This window comes from Bombina bombina, chromosome 6 (genome assembly GCF_027579735.1).
Source record: "Bombina bombina isolate aBomBom1 chromosome 6, aBomBom1.pri, whole genome shotgun sequence".
NCBI classification, from domain to species: domain Eukaryota; kingdom Metazoa; phylum Chordata; class Amphibia; order Anura; family Bombinatoridae; genus Bombina; species Bombina bombina.
The window spans coordinates 239,452,369-239,468,030 of record NC_069504.1 but is presented as its reverse complement, the minus strand read 5'-3'; the positions used below and the strand labels follow the sequence as shown (position 1 = coordinate 239,468,030).

At 41.0% G+C, this 15,662-nt stretch overlaps 1 protein-coding gene across 3 annotated transcripts in view; it reads right to left on the bottom strand.

Annotated features, from left to right (window-relative positions):
* The window catches only part of OSBPL8 (oxysterol binding protein like 8), a 760,079-nt gene that overhangs the window by 458,838 nt on the left and 285,579 nt on the right, over positions 1-15,662 (bottom strand). The window lies entirely within an intron of this gene.

Below are 15,662 nucleotides of genomic sequence, written 5' to 3'. Positions count from 1 at the left end.
ACGGTATAGGCTGTACCGCTCACTTTTTGGCCGGACAGGCAAACTCGTAATACTGGTGCTGTGGAAGTCTCATTGAAAAAAGTACAGATATACCTACAAGACTCGTAATACCAGCGGTAAGAGCCATAACGCTGCTTTTTCACTCATACCGCAAAACTCGTAATCTAGCCGTATATTTCCCTGTCTGCTTTAAAGGAATACTCTAGACAAAATTTAACTTTCATGATTAAATTAGAGCAGGAAATTGTAAGCAACTTTCTAATTTACTCCTATATTACATTTTTTTCATTCTCTTGCTATCTTTATTTTAAAAAGCAAGAATGTAAGCATAGGAGCTGGCCCATTTTTGGTTCAGCACCTGGGTGGCACGTTCTGATTGGTGTCTAAATGTAGCCACCAATCGCTATCAGGTGCTGAACCAAAAATGGTCTGGCTCCTAAGTGTACATTCAAATAAAGATAGCAATAGAAAAAAGAAAAATTGATAATAGGAGTAAATTAAAAAGTTGCTTAAAATTGCATGTTCTATCTGAATCATGTTTAATTTTGACTAGACTATCCCTTTAATATGACAGTCAGAAGATAGATGTAAAGTTGAACCTGCACTGAGCTAATCAATCACTGTATAGTATATCTAGCAGGATTAAGCAAAGTACAGCAGACTTAAAGGGATATAAACAGTCTGTTTCATAGTTGTAACAGAAAGAAACACTAAGAAGTGGGTTATACTTAATATAAATCATTGCAATATGTATTATTCATCATTTTAAAATGATTTTACCTTTTATTTTTAAGTTATTTTGCGAAGTGTCCATTACTTCCTGTAACAGCCCTACAAGGGGGATGGGGTCTCTACAGGAAGGCTTTTCTAATATGAGATGGCTTAGTGTTCAGTGAAAGAGAAACTGGCAGTCCGTTTTGCCCATGCTTAAAAGAGGCAGAATGCAATGTAAGTTACCAACATCCCAGCACTCTGATCTCCCTAAGGGCAGGGGAAACAGTGAGAAATTAAAAGTAGAAATTTTGCAAGAAAACAAGTAAATGGTTTTCTGTTTTTTTTTACACAATCTGTTTCTTTTTAGGTTTACTTTGATTTATTATATTTGTTTTTGCTAAACGAGCACGGTTTCATATCCCTTTTAGTATGTTTGATCTGTTCGGCTCCTTTGTGGGAATAAAAAACACTGCAAAGACAAATGACACAAAAAATAAACGTAAAATATATAAAATGATTGTTCTGCAGGAACAGGAATAACAGGCAGACGTGACTTGGAGACACAAATTTGTTGTAGTCCTCTGCAGACACATTGTTTTATAGATATATATATATACACACACACACACACACTGCAAAAATGCCACTGATCATTTTGCAAGCCATATCGCCCCCACTTACCTTTGTGGGAGTAAAAGGCCCAAGACTAAAAGCAATGGTACAATAAGAAATGCTCTTGCTATTGCTCCGTTAGTTTTCTTTAACAATTAACAATATTTAATACTGCAATCATTATAAACCAAATTGTGATATACAAAGAATCTGAGAGCAGCCATAGCAAATAATTCATATTTTATAAAGATTATAATATTTTATAAAGCTAAAGATCCAAAAGATATCTCTGTAGCCCCTACTTTAAAAAAATATATATGTCTGCTTTTAGCTAGAAGTTTGAACAGCTCTATGAGATTGAAGGGATTTTATAGTTCTAGATGACGTACATGAATCAGAATCTAGACAAGACTGGTGGAGATAAACAGCTGCCACTTGACAGCAAACAGGGAGGCATAAATAGCCATACACAGACAAACCCCACAATGGGCAGCAAATAGCAGGGACATTAAAAAGTGCAAAAACCTGCAGTTGTGGTAACATAGAAATTGTCTGCACTAATCAGTCATTATTCTGAATCAAAATAATTTGGGGGGAAAATAAAAAATCATATATGGGGCACTTTTTTTCTTTCATGATTTAGAAAGAGCATGCAGTTTTAAACAACTTTCTAATTTACTTCAATTATCTAATTTGCTTCATTCTCTTGATATTCTTAGCTGAAAAGCATATCTAGATAGGCTCAGTAGCTGCTGATTGGTTGCTGCACATAGCTGCCTCGTGTGATTGGCTCTCCCATGTGCATTGCTCTTTCTTCAACAAAGGATATCTAAAAAATGAAGCAAATTAGATAATAGAAGTAAATTGGAAAGTTGTTTAAAATTATATTCTCTATCTGAATCATGAAAGAAAAAATTTGGGTTTAGTGTCCCTTTAACCCCTTAATGACCACAGCACTTTTCCATTTTCTGTCCGTTTGGGACCAAGGCTATTTTTACATTTTTGAGGTGTTTGTGTTTAGCTGTAATTTTCCTCTTACTCATTTACTGTACCCACACATATTATATACCGTTTTTCTCGCCATTAAATGGACTTTCTAAAGATACCATTATTTTCATCATATCTTATAATTTCCTATAAAAAAAAATATAAAATATGAGGAAAAAATGGAAAAAAAACACACTTTTTCTAACTTTGACCCCCAAAATCTGTTACACATCTACAACCACAAAAAAACACCCATGCTAAATAGTTTCTAAATTTTGTCCTGAATTTAGAAATACCCAATGTTAACATGTTCTTTGCTTTTTTTGTAAACTATAGGGCCATAAATACAAGTAGCACTTTGCTATTTCCAAACCATTTCTTTTCAAAATTAGCGCTAGTTACATTAGAACACTGATATCTTTCAGGAATCTCTGAATATCCATTGACATGTATATATTTTTTTTTAGTAGACAACCCAAAGTATTGATCTAGGCCCATTTTGGTATATTTCATGCCACCATTTCACCGCCAAATGCAATCAAATACAAAAAATCGTTCACTTTTCACAAATTTTTTCACAAACTTTTGGTTTCTAACTTAAATTATTTACAAACAGCTTGTGCAATTATGGCATAAATTGTTGTAAATTCTTATCTGGGATCCCGTTTGTTCAGAAATAGCAGACATATATGGCTTTGGCGTTGCTTTTTGGTAATTAGAAGGCCGCTAAATGCCACTGCGCACCACACGTGTATTATGCCCAGCAGTGAAGGGGTTAATTAGGGAGCATGTAGGGAGCTTTTAGGGATAGTTTTAGCTTTAGTGTAGTGTAGTAGACAACCCCAAGTATTGATCCAGGCCAATTTTAGTATATTTTATGCCACCATTTCACCGCCAAATGCGATCAAATTTAAAAAAAAGTTAAATTTTTCTCAATTTTAGGTTTCTCACTGAAATTATTTACAAACAGCTTGTGCAATTATGGCACAAATGGTTGTAAATGCTTCTCTGGGATCCCCTTTGTTCAGAAATAGCAGACATATATGGCTTTGGCATTGCTTTTTGGTAATTAGAAGGCCTCTAAATGCCGCTGCGCATCACACGTGTATTATGGCTAGCAGTGAAGGGGTTAATTATGTAGCTTGTAGGGAGCTTGCAGGGTTAATTTTATCTTTAGTGTAGAGCTCAGCCTCCCACCTGAAACATCAGACCCCCTGATCCCTCCCAAACAGCTCTCTTCCCTCCCCCACCCCACAATTGTCCCCGCCATCTTAAGTACTGGCAGAAACTCTGCCAGTACTAAAATAAAAGGTATTTGGCCATTATTATTTTTTTAGAAAACAGAATTTATGTTTACCTGATAAATTACTTTCTCCAACGGTGTGTCCGGTCCACGGCGTCATCCTTACTTGTGGGATATTCTCTTCCCCAACAGGAAATGGCAAAGAGCCCAGCAAAGCTGGTCACATGATCCCTCCTAGGCTCCGCCTACCCCAGTCATTCGACCGACGTTAAGGAGGAATATTTGCATAGGAGAAACCATATGATACCGTGGTGACTGTAGTTAAAGAAAATAAATTATCAGACCTGATTAAAAAACCAGGGCGGGCCGTGGACCGGACAAACCGTTGGAGAAAGTAATTTATCAGGTAAACATAAATTCTGTTTTCTCCAACATAGGTGCGTCATCCTTACTTGTGGGAACCAATACCAAAGCTTTAGGACACGGATGATGGGAGGGAGCAAATCAGGTCACCTAGATGGAAGGCACCACGGCTTGCAAAACCTTTCTCCCAAAAATAGCCTCAGAAGAAGCAAAAGTATAAAACTTGTAAAATTTGGTAAAAGTGTGCAGTGAAGACCAAGTCGCTGCCCTACATATCTGATCAACAGAAGCCTCGTTCTTGAAGGCCCATGTGGAAGCCACAGCCCTAGTGGAATGAGCTGTGATTCTTTCGGGAGGCTGCCGTCCGGCAGTCTCGTAAGCCAATCTGATGATGCTTTTAATCCAAAAAGAGAGAGAGGTAGAAGTTGCTTTTTGACCTCTCCTTTTACCGGAATAAACAACAAACAAGGAAGATGTTTGTCTAAAATCCTTTGTAGCATCTAAATAGAATTTTAGAGCGCGAACAACATCCAAATTGTGCAACAAACGTTCCTTCTTCGAAACTGGTTTCGGACACAGAGAAGGTACGATAATCTCCTGGTTAATGTTTTTGTTAGAAACAACTTTTGGAAGAAAACCAGGTTTAGTACGTAAAACCACCTTATCTGCATGGAACACCAGATAAGGAGGAGAACACTGCAGAGCAGATAATTCTGAAACTCTTCGAGCAGAAGAAATTGCAACCAAAAACAAAACTTTCCAAGATAATAACTTAATATCAACGGAATGTAAGGGTTCAAACGGAACCCCCTGAAGAACTGAAAGAACTAAGTTGAGACTCCAAGGAGGAGTCAAAGGTTTGTAAACAGGCTTGATTCTAACCAGAGCCTGAACAAAGGCTTGAACATCTGGCACAGCTGCCAGCTTTTTGTGAAGTAACACAGACAAGGCAGAAATCTGTCCCTTCAGGGAACTTGCAGATAATCCTTTTTCCAATCCTTCTTGAAGGAAGGATAGAATCTTAGGAATCTTAACCTTGTCCCAAGGGAATCCTTTAGATTCACACCAACAGATATATTTTTTCCAAATTTTGTGGTAAATCTTTCTAGTTACAGGCTTTCTGGCCTGAACAAGAGTATCGATAACAGAATCTGAGAACCCTCGCTTCGATAAGATCAAGCGTTCAATCTCCAAGCAGTCAGCTGGAGTGAGACCAGATTCGTATGTTCGAACGGACCTTGAACAAGAAGGTCTCGTCTCAAAGGTAGCTTCCATGGTGGAGCCGATGACATATTCACCAGATCTGCATACCAAGTCCTGCGTGGCCACGCAGGAGCTATCAAGATCACCGACGCCCTTTCCTGATTGATCCTGGCTACCAGCCTGGGGATGAGAGGAAACGGCGGGAATACATAAGCTAGTTTGAAGGTCCAAGGTGCTACTAGTGCATCCACTAGAGCCGCCTTGGGATCCCTGGATCTGGACCCGTAGCAAGGAACTTTGAAGTTCTGACGAGAGGCCATCAGATCCATGTCTGGAATGCCCCACAGTTGAGTGACTTGGGCAAAGATTTCCGGATGGAGTTCCCACTCCCCCGGATGCAATGTCTGACGACTCAGAAAATCCGCTTCCCAATTTTCCACTCCTGGGATGTGGATAGCAGACAGGTGGCAGGAGTGAGACTCCGCCCATAGAATGATTTTGGTCACTTCTTCCATCGCCAGGGAACTCCTTGTTCCCCCCTGATGGTTGATGTACGCAACAGTTGTCATGTTGTCTGATTGAAACCGTATGAACTTGGCCCTCGCTAGCTGAGGCCAAGCCTTGAGAGCATTGAATATCGCTCTCAGTTCCAGAATATTTATCGGTAGAAGAGATTCTTCCCGAGACCAAAGACCCTGAGCTTTCAGGGATCCCCAGACCGCGCCCCAGCCCATCAGACTGGCGTCGGTCGTGACAATGACCCACTCTGGTCTGCGGAAGGTCATCCCTTGTGACAGGTTGTCCAGGGACAGCCACCAACGGAGTGAGTCTCTGGTCCTCTGATTTACTTGTATCCTCGGAGACAAGTTTGTATAGTCCCCATTCCACTGACTGAGCATGCACAGTTGTAATGGTCTTAGATGAATGCGCGCAAAAGGAACTATGTCCATTGCCGCTACCATCAAACCTATCACTTCCATGCACTGCGCTATGGAAGGAAGAGGAACGGAATGAAGTATCCGACAAGAGTCTAGAAGTTTTGTTTTTCTGGCCTCTGTCAGAAAAATCCTCATTTCTAAGGAGTCTATTATTGTTCCCAAGAAGGGAACCCTTGTTGACGGAGATAGAGAACTCTTTTCCACGTTCACTTTCCATCCATGAGATCTGAGAAAGGCCAGGACGATGTCCGTGTGAGCCTTTGCTTGAGGAAGGGACGACGCTTGAATCAGAATGTCGTCCAAGTAAGGTACTACAGCAATGCCCCTTGGTCTTAGCACAGCTAGAAGGGACCCTAGTACCTTTGTGAAAATCCTTGGAGCAGTGGCTAATCCGAAAGGAAGCGCCACGAACTGGTAATGCTTGTCCAGGAATGCGAACCTTAGGAACCGATGATGTTCCTTGTGGATAGGAATATGTAGATACGCATCCTTTAAATCCACCGTGGTCATGAATTGACCTTCCTGGATGGAAGGAAGAATTGTTCAAATGGTTTCCATTTTGAACGATGGAACCTTGAGAAACTTGTTTAAGATCTTGAGATCTAAGATTGGTCTGAACGTTCCCTCTTTTTTGGGAACTATGAACAGATTGGAGTAGAACCCCATCCCTTGTTCTCCTAATGGAACAGGATGAATCACTCCCATTTTTAACAGGTCTTCTACACAACGTAAGAATGCCTGTCTTTTTATGTGGTCTGAAGACAACTGAGACCTGTGGAACCTCCCCCTTGGGGGAAGCCCCTTGAATTCCAGAAGATAACCTTGGGAGACTATTTCTAGCGCCCAAGGATCCAGAACATCTCTTGCCCAAGCCTGAGCGACGAGAGAGAGTCTGCCCCCCACCAGATCCGGTCCCGGATCGGGGGCCAACATTTCATGCTGTCTTGGTAGCAGTGGCAGGTTTCTTGGCCTGCTTTCCCTTGTTCCAGCCTTGCATTGGTCTCCAAGCTGGCTTGGCTTGAGAAGTATTACCCTCTTGCTTAGAGGACGTAGCACTTTGGGCTGGTCCGTTTCTACGAAAGGGACGAAAATTAGGTTTATTTTTGGCCTTGAAAGGCCGATCCTGAGGAAGGGCGTGGCCCTTACCCCCAGTGATATCAGAGATAATCTCTTTCAAGTCAGGGCCAAACAGCGTTTTCCCCTTGAAAGGAATGTTAAGTAGCTTGTTCTTGGAAGACGCATCAGCTGACCAAGATTTCAACCAAAGCGCTCTGCGCGCCACAATAGCAAACCCAGAATTCTTAGCCGCTAACCTAGCCAATTGCAAAGTGGCGTCTAGGGTGAAAGAATTAGCCAATTTGAGAGCATTGATTCTGTCCATAATCTCCTCATAAGGAGGAGAATCACTATCGACCGCCTTTACCAGCTCATCGAACCAGAAACACGCGGCTGTAGCGACAGGGACAATGCATGAAATTGGTTGTAGAAGGTAACCCTGCTGAACAAACATCTTTTTAAGTAAACCTTCTAATTTTTTATCCATAGGATCTTTGAAAGCACAACTATCTTCTATGGGTATAGTGGTGCGTTTGTTTAAAGTGGAAACCGCTCCCTCGACCTTGGGGACTGTCTGCCATAAGTCCTTTCTGGGGTCGACCATAGGAAACAATTTTTTAAATATGGGGGGAGGGACGAAAGGAATACCGGGCCTTTCCCATTCTTTATTTACAATGTCCGCCACCCGCTTGGGTATAGGAAAAGCTTCAGGGAGCCCCGGGACCTCTAGGAACTTGTCCATTTTACATAGTTTCTCTGGGATGACCAACTTGTCACAATCATCCAGAGTGGATAATACCTCCTTAAGCAGAATGCGGAGATGTTCCAACTTAAATTTAAACGTAATCACATCAGGTTCAGCTTGTTGAGAAATGTTCCCTGAATCAGTAATTTCTCCCTCAGACAAAACCTCCCTGGCCCCATCAGACTGGTTTAGGGGCCCTTCAGAACCATTATTATCAGCGTCGTCATGCTCTTCAGTATCTAAAACAGAGCAGTCGCGCTTACGCTGATAAGTGTGCATTTTGGCTAAAATGTTTTTGACAGAATTATCCATTACAGCCGTTAATTGTTGCATAGTAAGGAGTATTGGCGCGCTAGATGTACTAGGGGCCTCCTGAGTGGGCAAGACTCGTGTAGACGAAGGAGGGAATGTTGCAGTACCATGCTTACTCCCCTCACTTGAGGAATCATCTTGGGCATCATTGTCATTGTCACATAAATCACATTTATTTAAATGAGAAGGAACTCTGGCTTCCCCACATTCAGAACACAGTCTATCTGGTAGTTCAGACATGTTAAACAGGCATAAACTTGATAACAAAGTACAAAAAACGTTTTAAAAGAAAACCGTTACTGTCACTTTAAATTTTAAACTGAACACACTTTATTACTGCAATTGCGAAAAAATATGAAGGAATTGTTCAAAATTCACCAAAATTTCACCACAGTGTCTTAAAGCCTTAAAAGTATTGCACACCAAATTTGGAAGCTTTAACCCTTAAAATAACGGAACCGGAGCCGTTTTTAACTTTAACCCCTTTACAGTCCCTGGTATCTGCTTTGCTGAGACCCAACCAAGCCCAAAGGGGAATACGATACCAAATGACGCCTTCAGAAAGTCTTTTCTATGTATCAGAGCTCCTCACACATGCGACTGCATGTCATGCCTCTCAAAAACAAGTGCGCAACACCGGCGCGAAAATGAGGCTCTGCCTATGATTTGGGAAAGCCCCTAAGAATAAGGTGTCTAAAACAGTGCCTGCCGATATAATCTTATCAAAATACCCAGATTAAATGATTCCTCAAGGCTAAATATGTGTTAATAATGAATCGATTTAGCCCAGAAAAAGTCTACAGTCTTAATAAGCCCTTGTGAAGCCCTTATTTACTATCTTAATAAACATGGCTTACCGGATCCCATAGGGAAAATGACAGCTTCCAGCATTACATCGTCTTGTTAGAATGTGTCATACCTCAAGCAGCAAGAGACTGCTCACTGTTCCCCCAACTGAAGTTAATTCCTCTCAACAGTCCTGTGTGGAACAGCCATGGATTTTAGTAACGGTTGCTAAAATCATTTTCCTCATACAAACAGAAATCTTCATCTCTTTTCTGTTTCTGAGTAAATAGTACATACCAGCACTATTTTAAAATAACAAACTCTTGATTGAATAATAAAAACTACAGTTAAACACTAAAAAACTCTAAGCCATCTCCGTGGAGATGTTGCCTGTACAACGGCAAAGAGAATGACTGGGGTAGGCGGAGCCTAGGAGGGATCATGTGACCAGCTTTGCTGGGCTCTTTGCCATTTCCTGTTGGGGAAGAGAATATCCCACAAGTAAGGATGACGCCGTGGACCGGACACACCTATGTTGGAGAAAAGCATATTTACATATGCTGATGTGTATGATCCCCCCTTAGACCCCAACCTCACTGATCCCCCACCTAACAGCTCTCGGTTACTTCCCCTCTGCCTTAATGGGCGCCATCTTGGGTACTGGCAGCTGTCTGCCAGTACCCAGTTTTGCAAAAAAAGTGCCATTTTATTAAAAAAAAAGCAATTTTCTGTAGTGTAGCTTTCCCCCCCACCAAGACCAACCCCCCACCCCTTCCAGATCCCTGAGATTATATTTTTTCAAGTTTAAACTTCATTTTTTTTTAATACTTTTTACTAAGTTTTTCTGTAGTGTAGCGGTTCCCACCCGCTCCCGCCCCGTGCACGCGCCCGCCCTCCAACCCCGGTGCACGCGCGCGCTCCCGTGCGCGCCCCCCGTGGGTCCCGCCCCCGATCCCGCCCCCCTCCACTCCATACACAACATCGATGGCCGCCCACCCGCCTCCCACGTAAGCTCCCACCCACCAACGATACCGGCCATCGATGTCCGGTGCAGAGAGGGCCACAGAGTGGCTCTCTCTGCATCGGATGGCCAAGGGGGGTTATTGCAGGATGCCTCCATATCGAGGCATCACTGCAATAACCGGAAAGCAGCTGGAAGCGAGCAGGATCGCTTCCAGCTGCTTTCCAGACCAAGGACGTACGCCACACTTCCTCGGTCATTAAGTGTATTTTTTTAGAGGACGTGTGGCGTACGTCCTTGGTCGTTAAGGGGTTAACCCCTTAATGACCACAGCACTTTTCCATTTTCTGTCCGTTTGGGACCAAGGCTATTTTTACATTTTTGCGGTGTTTGTGTTTAGCTGTAATTTTCTTCTTACTCATTTACTGTACCCACACATATTATATACCGTTTTTCTCGCCATTAAATGGACTTTCTAAAGATACCATTATTTTCATCATATCATATAAGTTACTATAAAAAAAATGATAAAATATGAGGAAAAATGGAAAAAAACACACTTTTTCTAACTTTGACCCCCTAAATCTGTTACATATCTAAAACCACCAAAAAACACCCATGCTAAATAGTTTATAAATTTTGTCCTGAGTTTAGAAATACCCAATGTTTACATGTTCTTTGCTTTTTTTGAAAGTTATAGGGCCATAAATACAATTAGCACTTTGCTATTTCCAAACCATTTTTTTCCAAAATTAGCGCTAGTTACATTAGAACACTAATATCTTTCAGGAATCCCTGAATATCCCTTGACATGTATATATTTTTTTTTAGTAGACATCCCAAAGTATTGATCTAGGCCAATTTTGGTATATTTCATACCACCATTTCACCGCCAAATGCGATCAAATACAAAAAATCGTTCACTTTTTCACAAATTTTTTCACAAACTTTCGGTTTCTCACTGAAATTATTTACAAACAACTTGTGCAATTATGGCATAAATGGTTGTAAATTCTTCTCTGGGATCCCCTTTGTTCAGAAATAGCAGACATATATGGCTTTGGCGTTGCTTTTTGGTAATTAGAAGGCCGCTAAATGCCACTGCGCACCACAAGTGTATTATGCCCAGCAGTTAAGGGGTTAATTAGGGAGCTTTTAGGGAGCTTGTAGGGTTAATTTTAGCTTTAGTGTAGTTTAGTAGACAACCCCAAGTATTGATCTAGGCACATTTTGGTATATTTCATGCCACCATTTCACCGCCAAATGCGATCAAATTAAAAAAAACGTAAAATTTTTCACAATTTTAGGTTTCTCACTGAAATCATTTACAAACAGCTTGTGCAATTATGGCACAAATGGTTGTAAATGCTTGTCTGGGATCCCCTTTGTTCAGAAATAGCAGACATATATGACTTTGGCGTTGCTTTCTGGTAATTAGAAGGCCGCTAAATCCTGCTGCGCCTCACACGTGTATTATGGCTAGCAGTGAAGGGGTTAATTAGGGAGTTTGTAGGGAGCTTGCAGGGTTAATTGTAGCTTTAGTGTAGAGATCAGCCTCCCATCTGACACATCCCACCCCCTGATCCCTCCCAAACAGCTCCCTTCCCTCCCCCACCCCACAATTGTCCCCGCCATCTTAAGTACTGGCAGAAAGTCTGCCAGTACTAAAATAAAAGGGTTTTTTTTTTTTAAAAAAAAAAAATAAAAATTTTTTTAAAGCATATTTACATATGCTACTGTGTAGGATCCCCCCCTTAGCCCCAAACCTCCCTGATCCCCCCCAAAAAAAACCCCTCTCTAACCCTCCTCTCTGCCTTATTGGGGGCCATCTTGGGTACTGGCAGCTGTCTGCCAGTACCCAGTTTGCAATAAAAAGTGCTTTTTTGTTTGTTTGTTTTTTCTGTAGTGTAGCTTCCCCCCCCACCACCCCCACACAGACAAACCCCCACCACCTTGCTGATCGTTTTTTTTTTTTTTTAACATTTTTTATTTTCAAAATTTTCTGTAGTGTAGCGGTTCCCACCCGCTCCCTCCCCGTGCACACGCCCACCCTCCCGTGCGCGCCCCCAGCCACCCCCGCCCACGATCCCGCCCCCCTTCACATAACCAGGGCCATCGATGGCCGCCACCCGCCTCCCGGTCCGGCTCCCACCCACCAAAGAAGTAAGCCACCGATCTCCGGTGCAGAGAGGGCCACAGAGTGGCTCTCTCTGCACCGGATGGCTTAAAAAGGTTATTGCAGGATGCCTCCATATCGAGGCATCACTGCAATAACCGGAAAGCATCTGGAAGCGAGCAGGATCGCTTCCAGCTGCTTTCCACACTGAGGACGTGCAGGGTACGTTCTCAGGCGTTAACTGCCTTTTTTCTGAGGACGTACCCTGCACGTCCTCAGTCGTTAAGGGGTTAAATGGACAGGAAACCCCAAGATTTTCTTTCATGATTTGAATAGAACATTCAATTTTAAACAACTTTACAATTTACTAATATTATCAAATTTGCTTCATTAACTTATTATCCTTTGCTAAAAGAACATCATTGCACAACTGGCAGCTAGCTGAGCACATCTAGTTAGCCAATCACAAGAAACAAATGTGTACAGGCACCAATCAGCAGCTAGCTCCCACTAGTGTAGGATATGTTCGTGATTCTAAAATTGTTATGCTGAACTGATATATGATTAATAGAAGACTGTTTGCCAACAAATTGCAAAACTAAATAAAGGGAAAATTATCTCTATATATTATATATCCAATAAAAAAAGTACTGTCCTTAACCGCTGGTGGCATAGTGAATGGCACTGAAAAGGTTTTAATGACAGTGCCAGTGACATCACCACAAATGTGTAGGATGTCACAAAATAGTGAACTTAAGGAAGCTGGATGGGGGGAGGTTATTGAAACCCTTCTATCAGCACCCCTAAAAGCTACAGACATCCAATACCACTCACTTGAAAGAGAATCACATTTTTTTTCAAATAGAAAAAAAAAACAAGACTCCCAAAAATAAAAAGTTAAACAACTTGGGGTTTTACTGGGGAGTGGATATTTAGGGACACATCATGACAAATCTGAAATGTTTATAGATGCTCAGTAAAGTTTATTTTATAGTGAGAAAAGACCCCTTTTTTAGAAGCATAAATAAAAAAATCTTTGTATATTTTATATGGCAAAAATTTGCTATTTATTCTACACTTACACCAAGTAGCCCCATAATATATTAGAACACCCAAAAAGCCTGAATGTCATGATACACTCATGAGGAGTATTTAATACCTGGATTAGATACCCAGCAGAAGTGGTATGTCTCAAAATTGCCATGATTACTCTGAACTGTTCTTTCTTTGTGTAACATCTGTGTGTGTTAAAGTGAAGGTAAACTTTGATGAATGAAAGCCTGTTTTTTAAAAATACTATTAAAAACAGGGGCACTTTCATTCATCAATCAGAGTTTACAAAGCAGCCGTTTTGATTAAAAATGTACCTTTGTTTTTTTCGCAGACAGAGCAGCTTCCCCCACCCGGAGATCCTCTCTTCACACGTCATCAATGACTAATCCAGCTTCCTCAAATCACGGCTTTCCCCCCAGGGTAGTCATTGCCTGAGGCCATGCCGTGATTGGAGGAAGCTGGATTAGTCATTGATGATGTGTGAAGAGAGGATCTCTGTGTGGGGGGAGCTGCTCTGACTGTGAAAAAAAAGGTACGTTTTTAATCAAAATGGCTACATTCTAAACTTTGATGAATGAAAGTGCCCCTGTTTTTAATAGTATTTTTTTAAAAATGGGCTTTCATTCATCAAAGTTTACCATCACTTTAAGAATGCAGTGGTCTAAAGACCCCCTCCCTCCCCTATTCTCTTGGTACCTTGGTTTAGAGACTTGCATGGAATGTTTAATCGTAAATTATCACAAGGGCTGTGGTCTTGACAAGACAAAGGGAGGCTGAGTTATAATTGTATGTAACAGAAAAAGTATTCAGAACTTGCCTGGGACCAGAAGCTGTAACATCAGAAGTGAGTTCTCCACATATCTACAGGAATTTAGTAATCTTTTTAAAGTTTAGATATTGTGTTCATTTATGTCCCATTTTATTTTAAAGAACTGTATTTTTTATTTTTGCAAATCTGGTTATTTTGTAATTTGGTACTGTGTAACTTGTATTTATCTTTTGTTATTAAACATATAGAAAATTAAATTCTGTCTTTGGGCTCTAATATTCTAATTCACGCTCTGAAGAGACAAGGTTAAAGGCACGTTACAAAAATCTCCACTATCCCACTAGCGACTGGCAAATTTATTGGCGGCGAGTGAAAGTTAGTGAATGTTAAGTCTGAAATCTGGTGAGATGTTGTAAGTAGCAAAGTTGGAACATTGGGGCCGATTTATCAAAGTGCAGTGGACATGATCCGCTGCAGCGGATCATGTCTGATGCACATCACTAAATGCTGACAGCAAACGCTTTTATCATTTATCATTGAAACAAGCATTTCTAGTGAGATGCATGTGCAATGCCACCCCCTGCAGATTCGCTAGCAGGGGGTGTCAACCCGATCGTATGCGATCAGGCGGATTGCTGTCTGTCGCCTCAGATGTAGCGGACAAGTTAAGGAGCAGCGGTCTTAAGACTGCTGCTTCTTAACTCCGGTTTCCGACCAAAACGTGTATACAGCCCTATTCAGGCCGTGATTAATCAGCCTCATTGTATTTGCAAAATGTACACTCCTGTTGCAGCACTGATAAACACACATTTTGGACTATGTGCTAAAACTATTCTTTAAATGTATATTATATATCCATGAAAGGGCAAGGACATGTTATTCCTCTAGGGTTGTAGGGTCCCCATTAGTGCTTAGACTGTTACTTCTGAGAGGGCTAACAGGGCAGTGAGAGAGAGATTGGAGAGGAAAAGTGAAAGTGGAGAAGAAGGTAGAGTTAAAATAGAATGGAGAAAAAAAAGTAAAGAGTAAAGAGATATGAGAAAGGAAATTAAGAGTGTAAAGAGATGATATGGACTAAGAGAGAAGGAAAAGGAGTTTAAGAGAGAAGGAAAAGGAGTTAAAGAGAAAGTGAAGAGAGGAAGGAGGAGAGAGATTTTTTTTTTAATTTTTTTTTAATCGTCAGGTCTGCTATGACCTTCCATGACTGTCTGCTTTCTCTCAGTTTAACAACTTCCTTTTTCTATAAAGCTGTTGTCTTCCCTAGAACCTCTAGTTGATTTTTCTAACTGCTATGAACTTATTTGTGGCATAACCTGTGAACAAAATCACAAAACAACGGAGCCCATAGTGTGACACTAATATGACAGTACCCAAATATACGTGTGTGTGTGGACTTGTACTCACAAATGTGGCAGATTGGGAGCTCATTTTCCTCATTGGAAACATATGATGCAAAATCTGTAATTCTAAAAAATAGGTTCCAAGAAAAAAAATTATCCCCATAGTTTCATAGAAGAAATCTATCTGAAGGCCAGACAACTTAATAGGGACACCATACTTAATCCATCTAACACTAGTGGCCCAAATAGGAAGTTCCATAGAGACAAAAATGCAAACAAAACATATTGTATTACTAATTAGAATTCTAACTTTAGGGCCATCAAGAAGATTATAAAAAAACACTGGTATTTACTCAAGAAAGATCCTATTCTAAAACAGATTTTGGATGATAAGCCCAAAGTCACTTTTAGAAGGGTTCCGACTATAAAAACATAATGTATGCTTACCTGATAAATTTATTTCT